The sequence below is a fragment of the Microtus pennsylvanicus genome, chromosome X (genome assembly GCF_037038515.1).
Source record: "Microtus pennsylvanicus isolate mMicPen1 chromosome X, mMicPen1.hap1, whole genome shotgun sequence".
NCBI lineage: Eukaryota > Metazoa > Chordata > Mammalia > Rodentia > Cricetidae > Microtus > Microtus pennsylvanicus.
In genome coordinates this window covers 50744997-50751487 of record NC_134601.1, presented here as the reverse complement: position 1 = coordinate 50751487, position 6491 = coordinate 50744997, and the positions used below count along the sequence as shown (strand labels likewise).

Below are 6491 nucleotides of genomic sequence, written 5' to 3'. Positions count from 1 at the left end.
AAACAGAGAAACTTTGTCAGATACAGAGAGAGAGAGAGAGAGAGAGAGAGAGAGAGAGAGAGAGATTAAAAAAAGAATTCATTGTCTCCACATCTTCACCAACATTTGTTGTGGCTTATGCCTGGGTTTTCAATTCAATTCTATGGATATATGTATGTCTATTTCTGTCAATACTATGATATATTGACTACTTGAAATCAGGAGTGATGATACTTTCAACAGTTTTTAGTGTTAAGGATTATTTTTGTTACCAGAAACAACTGGAAACGAATGACTGCTGGAATAAGGAAAATAAGCCATCCACAGGAATTAGCCCCCAATTCATTATATAATACCAAGGCATGAGCCCTCAAATAAAATACATATAAGTAACATTAAATGGAGTCAACAGGCTGCATTTATGTATTTATGCATTTGCATGCACAACAATCAAAGAAAAAGAGGCCATTGATTTAAGTGAGAGTAAGGGGAGAGACTTTCAAGGGGTTGGAGGGAGGAAAGAAAAGGGGGAAATTATGTGACTATAGCACCATTTGCAATAGTAGCAACTAGAATATAATAAGTTACAATTACACTTAAGCAAGGATATCAAAAGTTTATAAAAATGAAAAGCTCTGGAAATGAATAAAGAAGACAAAAAATAAGTGAGAAAGAAAAAAACCCTGTTTCTACCCATGGCATTTCTAGAACCAAATATCTGGGAGGGAGTTTCTCATGCCAAGTAATTCTCCAATTCCCTATGTATCTGAGAGGTGTCCAGTTATTTTACTGTTTCTTGCATTGGTAACCCTGGGTTATTAGGTTCAGATACTACATGAGTCAAGAACTCAGTTCCACGAGCTTACTCTTCCATCTTCAAAAATCAAATGCACATACTGTGTACCCAGCTAACTCATACTTCAATCTGACTTGGTAACAAATAAGAGTTTTTATGACTCCTCCTCAGTTTCAATATTTTGCTACAGTAGGTCAAATAATTCAAAAGAACATTTTTAATATATGAATAATTGTGTCATACTGGGAAGAAATTAATAGTCAACTTAAGTGGTACATAGGACTAGTTCCAGCACAGCCCCACGTTTACACTCTTGTGTACCCATAGAGTAATGAGTATGCCAGTACTCAGCATTGAACAACATAGAATCTCCCCAAATTCTACTGTTAAACATTTTTATTGAAATTCTTCTATGTTGGCATGATTGATTGAATTATTTGTCGCTGGCAATTGATTCAGTCTTCTGAAGTTCCTCTCCCCTCCCTGAAGAACACAGACTAGTTTGAACATTATACCCTCTCATGGCTACTCCCTATGTCAAATTTAGCACTTCTCAATGTTATCCAAAGAAACAGCTATGAGTTGTCTCATTAATATACCAGAAATCAATTACATCACACTCTGAATATTATAAAAGTCTTAAAATATCTGTCAGGGAGTAGAGATGATGACCATGTATGACAAATGATCTTAAGAACTTGTATAAGTTACATGTCAAGAACCTGGGCAATAATAGAAAATGGAATATTTAATTATTATGCAAAGTAATCTACAGAGTTAATGTATTCCCAAACAAAAGTACAAAGACATTTTTATAGAAATAAAAAAAATCGATCCTAGAATTCATAAGGAATCTCAAAGAAAATAAAATATCCAAAACAACCAGGGAAAAACAAAGGTAGAAGACTTGTTCTTTGGGATTATAAAGCTCACTTAGTTTCTATAGTCAAAGAAGAATGAGAGAGTATGATATAAAAATCTCCAACAACATGACACCAACATAAAGACAGATAATATATGTTTAGATGTGTGGAGAAGAATGGAGAACCCAGCAGTCAGTCTTCACAAAACTATTTTAAATAGGAGTTTTATAAAAAGCATTCAATGTACAATAATTCATTCAAACATATATTTATGCATATACATATAACAATATAACAAAAGTAAAAGAGGCTATGAATCTTGAGTGAGAACGATGAGGGGGAACATGGGAGGTATTGGAGGGAGAAGACAAGAGATAGGTTGGCGGGAAGATAGAAAATCAGGGAAATAGTACAATTATATACAAATCAAGAAATTTTAAATTATTAAGAAAAAAGTGACAGAAAACTGAATAGCCATACACAACAGAAAGAATAAGACATATATTACGTACAAAAAATAATTCAGATTTGATCAAAGATTGAAATGTCATGGTTAAAACAAACAGAAGGCAGCCAAAAACCTCTACAACACTGGATTTTTCTCTAGATATCGATATATACATGGATATATAACCACTATGGAAAACAGCATGATATTCTTCAGAAGATTAAAATTCAAATTACCATATGATCTGTCAATTTGACCTCTTGGTATATACACAAAATGATGGGAAACAGTATCTTTAGAGACATATAAGCACTTGATGACACCATTATTCACAATAGTCAGAAAACAAAACAAGCAAAATACCCTATCAACAAAAGAATGATTAAGACAAAAAGGTGGTCAGTCGGTTTGGTAGTTGTTGGCTTCTTGAAAAGAGAGCATCTTTTCCAGTGTGGGTGACAGGTGTCTTGCAGAAGTTAAAAGGAGGGAATGGAGGTACGGCCTAAATACATTGTATATTTTATGAAATTCTCAAAGAAAAGACAAAATAATTTTTAAATATGGTGTATTCACACAATGAAATTTAACTGACTGTTTAAAAAGCATGAGCACAAATATAAGCTAAAATATAATTGAACCTTCAAATGTCCCATTAAGTGAAAAAAAAAACAGTCACATTTAGCATGATTAGTGACTACATTTAAAAATTACTTGGGAATATAGAAGGTTAAAAAAAGTTCCCAGCTTACTTTTACAGAGTTTCACAATCTAAACACAAAACATTATATGCATGCGAAAGTTAAACTCATTTGTTAGACAAAGGTAAAACTTGTTTTATGACCACTCGAGAAGTAAACTCTAGCCAAGAGATACCCAGCTTGCTTGGTGAATGTCTTGCTTAGTCCTTGAGGACTGTAAATGCCTGAAATAGGTTTATGTATTGTCTTTGGATTTTTAATAGCTATTCATGATAGAAGAATAAGTCTGTTGATACTATTTTTTATGGTCTGAGTCACAAATCATTGTAGTAAGAGGCCACTTGTACATTCCTGGCTACCCAGAACACAAAATAATCACTCAGAAACGATATTATTTGTGGTACTGTTTGGCCAATAGCTTAAGCATATTTCTGGCTTACTCTTATATCTTAAATTAACCCATTCATATTAATTTATATTTTACTATAAGGCTTGTGGCCTACTGGCAAGGTTCCAGTGCATCTGTCTCCGGTGGCAAATCCACCTTCAGTGGATTCAGCATTCAGTTTAGCTTTTCCCACCTAGCTCTATTCTATTGAGCCATTTTCCAAAAGCAGCTTCTTTATTAACTAATGAAGATAAAACATATTCACAGCCTAGAGGGGAATCCCACATAAAGTCATGGCAATATTTGATTTTGAAATCTATAAAATGCTGTGTTGATAAGTTTTGGGAGAAATATATTCTCTAACCATTGGTAAAACCATAAATAATTGTTACGTTAAAGAATAATAAATAACATTTGCTGAGATTATCATGTACCTCAGAATTAATAGGAACTTTATTTTTTATTTTTTAATCTTTTTATTGATTTTATTGAGCTCTACATTTTTCTCTACTTCCCTCCCTGCCTCTTCCCCCTTCACCCCTCCCCCAAGGTCTCCATGCTCCCAATTTACTCAGGAGATCTTGTCTTTTTCTACTTCCCATGTTGATTAGATCTGTAAGTCTCTCTTAGTGTTACTGTTGTCTAAGTTCTCTGAAATTGTGGTTTGTAGGCTGGTTTCCTTTGCTTTGTGTTTTAAAACCACCTATGAGTGAGTACATGTGATAATTGTCTTTCTATATCTGGGTTACCTCACTCTAAATGATGTCTTCTAGCTCTATCCATTTTTCTGCAAAATTCAAGATGTCATTATTTTTTCTGCTATGTAGTACTCCACTGTATAAATGTACCACATTTCCTTTATCCATTCTTCAGTCGGGGGGCATTTAGGTTGTTTCCAGGTTCTGCCTATGACAAACAATGCTGCTATGAACATAGTTGAGCACATGTCCTGGTGGCATGATTGAGTATCCATTGGATATACATGCAAAAGTGGTGTTACTGAGTCTTGAGGAATGGTTGTTTCCTAATTTTCTGAGAAATCACCACACTGACATCCAAAAGGGCTGTACTAGCTTGCATTCCCACCAGCAATGCAGAAGTGTTCCCTTACCCCACAACCTCTCCAGCATAAATTGTCATCAGTTTTTTTGATCATGGCCATTCTTACATGTGTAAGACGGAATCTCAGAGTTGTTTTGATTTGCATTTCTCTGATGACTAAGGATGTTGAACATTTCCTTAAGTATCTTTCAGCCATTTTAGATTCCTCTGTTGAGAGTAATGGAGAATTCCTGAGAACTTTATATGAATGTGTACTTGTTTTTTTTTTGTTTTGTTTTGTTTTTCTTTCTTTTTTTTATTGAGAAAAGGAGAAAAAAAACAAGTTTCCACCTCCTCCCAGCCTCCCATTTCCCTCCCCCTCCTCCCACCCTTCTCCCCCTCCCCCCACTCCTTTCCCCCTCCCTCTCCAGTCTAAAGAGCAGTCAGGGTTTTCTGCCCTGTGGTGAGTCCTAGGTCCTCCCCCCTCCGTCCATATCTAGGAAGGTGAACATCCAAACTGGTTAGGCTCCCACAAAGCCAGAACATGAAGTAGGATCAAAACCCCGTGCCATTGTCCTTGGCTTCTCATCAGCCCTCATTGTTCGCCATGTTCAGAGAGTCCAGTTTTATCCCATGCTTTTTCAGTCACAGTCCAGCTGGCCTTGGTGAGCTCTCAATAGATCAGCTCCACTGTCTCAGTGGGTGGGTGCACCCCTCGTGGTCCCGACTCCTTTGCTCATGTTCTCCCTCCTTCTGCTCCTCATTGGGACCTTGGGAGCTCAGTCCAGTGCTCCAGTGTGGGTCTCTGTCTCTATCTCCATCCATCACCAGATGAAAGTTCTATGATGATATGCAAGATATTCGTCAGTATTGCTCTAGGATAGGGTCATTTCAGGTTCCCTATCCTCAGCTGCCCAAGGAACTAACTGGGGACCTCGGCTTGGGCACCTGGGAGCCCCTCTAGGTTCAAGTCTCTTGCCAGCCCTAAAGTGGCTCCCTTAACTAAGAATTGTGGTTCCGTGCTCCCCTGTCCAACCTTCCTTTATCCCAATCCTCCTGTTTCCCCAAGGCCCCACCTCCTTCCCTTCTAACTTTTCTCTCCCCATCTCCCCTTTCTCCCATCCCACCCCACCCCCAAGATCCCAATTTTCTCCCCGGCCATTTAGTCTACTTCCCTTAGCCAAGAGGATAACTATATGTTTTTCCTTGGGTAAATCTTCTTACTTAGCTTCTTAGTGTCCTTGTTTTAATGTTAGCACTGACATACAAGAAATTGGTTAAGGCAAAGGAAGTGGATAACTCATCCATAGTTACACAGCCAGTAAGTAGTAAAGTCAAAATTTCTAGCCTTACACCTTCATTCTGGTTCCCATCCCTTTGACCATTACGTCATACTTCCAAGCAACAAATATGTAATTGAAATCAAAAGGCATGCAATTCCTGGCTTTCCCCCAGAAATCTGGAGCCACTCTGCAAGCCGTCATCATGCCTCTGACTAGAGATCTTTTATGCATTTCCTTGGAAGAGGAAAAGAAAAAAAAACATAAGAAGAAACATCTTGTTAAGAGTCCAAATTCTTATTTCATGGATGTGAAATGTCAAGGTTGCGACAAGGTGACTGCAGTTTCAGACTTGTTCAGACAGTAGTTCTTTGAGGTGGTTGCTCAACAGTATTGTGCCAATGCACAGAAGGAAAAGTCAGGTTCATAGGAGGCCATTCTTTTAGGAAAAAGCTACCCTAATGCTCTAGATAGCTTCCTGAGTTAATATTTTCTCTGAGAAGGCCTTATCAAGTTCAGTTACTCTAACAAGACAATGTAATTATGGTTAATTTTATAAAGTATACAACAATGATTTTCTATTTTGATGTCAGTTTTCAATATGGTTTTAATTATGGTCCAAAAAAAAACCATGTGCAATTCACTTCACAGAGTTTGCCAATTAGATATAAGAATCTCACTATAATGGACAAAGTGGTGCAGGTCTGTAGTTACAGCTATGCTTACAGAGGCTTATGCTGAAAGGTTACAAGTTCGAGAGCTGCCTAATGAGAGTAAGGCTAGCCTTAGTAACTTAGCAAGACCCCCATCTTAAGCATTTTTTAAAAGGGGCTATAGTATGAAATTTGTACAAGGAGTGAGGCCTTGAGTTCCATTTCCAACAAAAGGAAAAAAGGCACTAGAATACTAATATATATGTATAAACATGTTATTATAACATGTATAATAGTTTTTAAAAATCATGGAAGCAATGTGAATGCTCACTATTAAGGAAATGG

At 37.0% G+C, this 6491-nt stretch overlaps 1 pseudogene; it reads left to right on the top strand.

The window, feature by feature from the left end:
* Positions 1 to 5698: 5698 nt before the first annotated feature.
* On the top strand, positions 5699 to 5955 carry LOC142840334 (small ribosomal subunit protein eS27-like pseudogene; annotated as a pseudogene).
* The last annotated feature ends 536 nt before the right edge of the window (positions 5956 to 6491 follow it).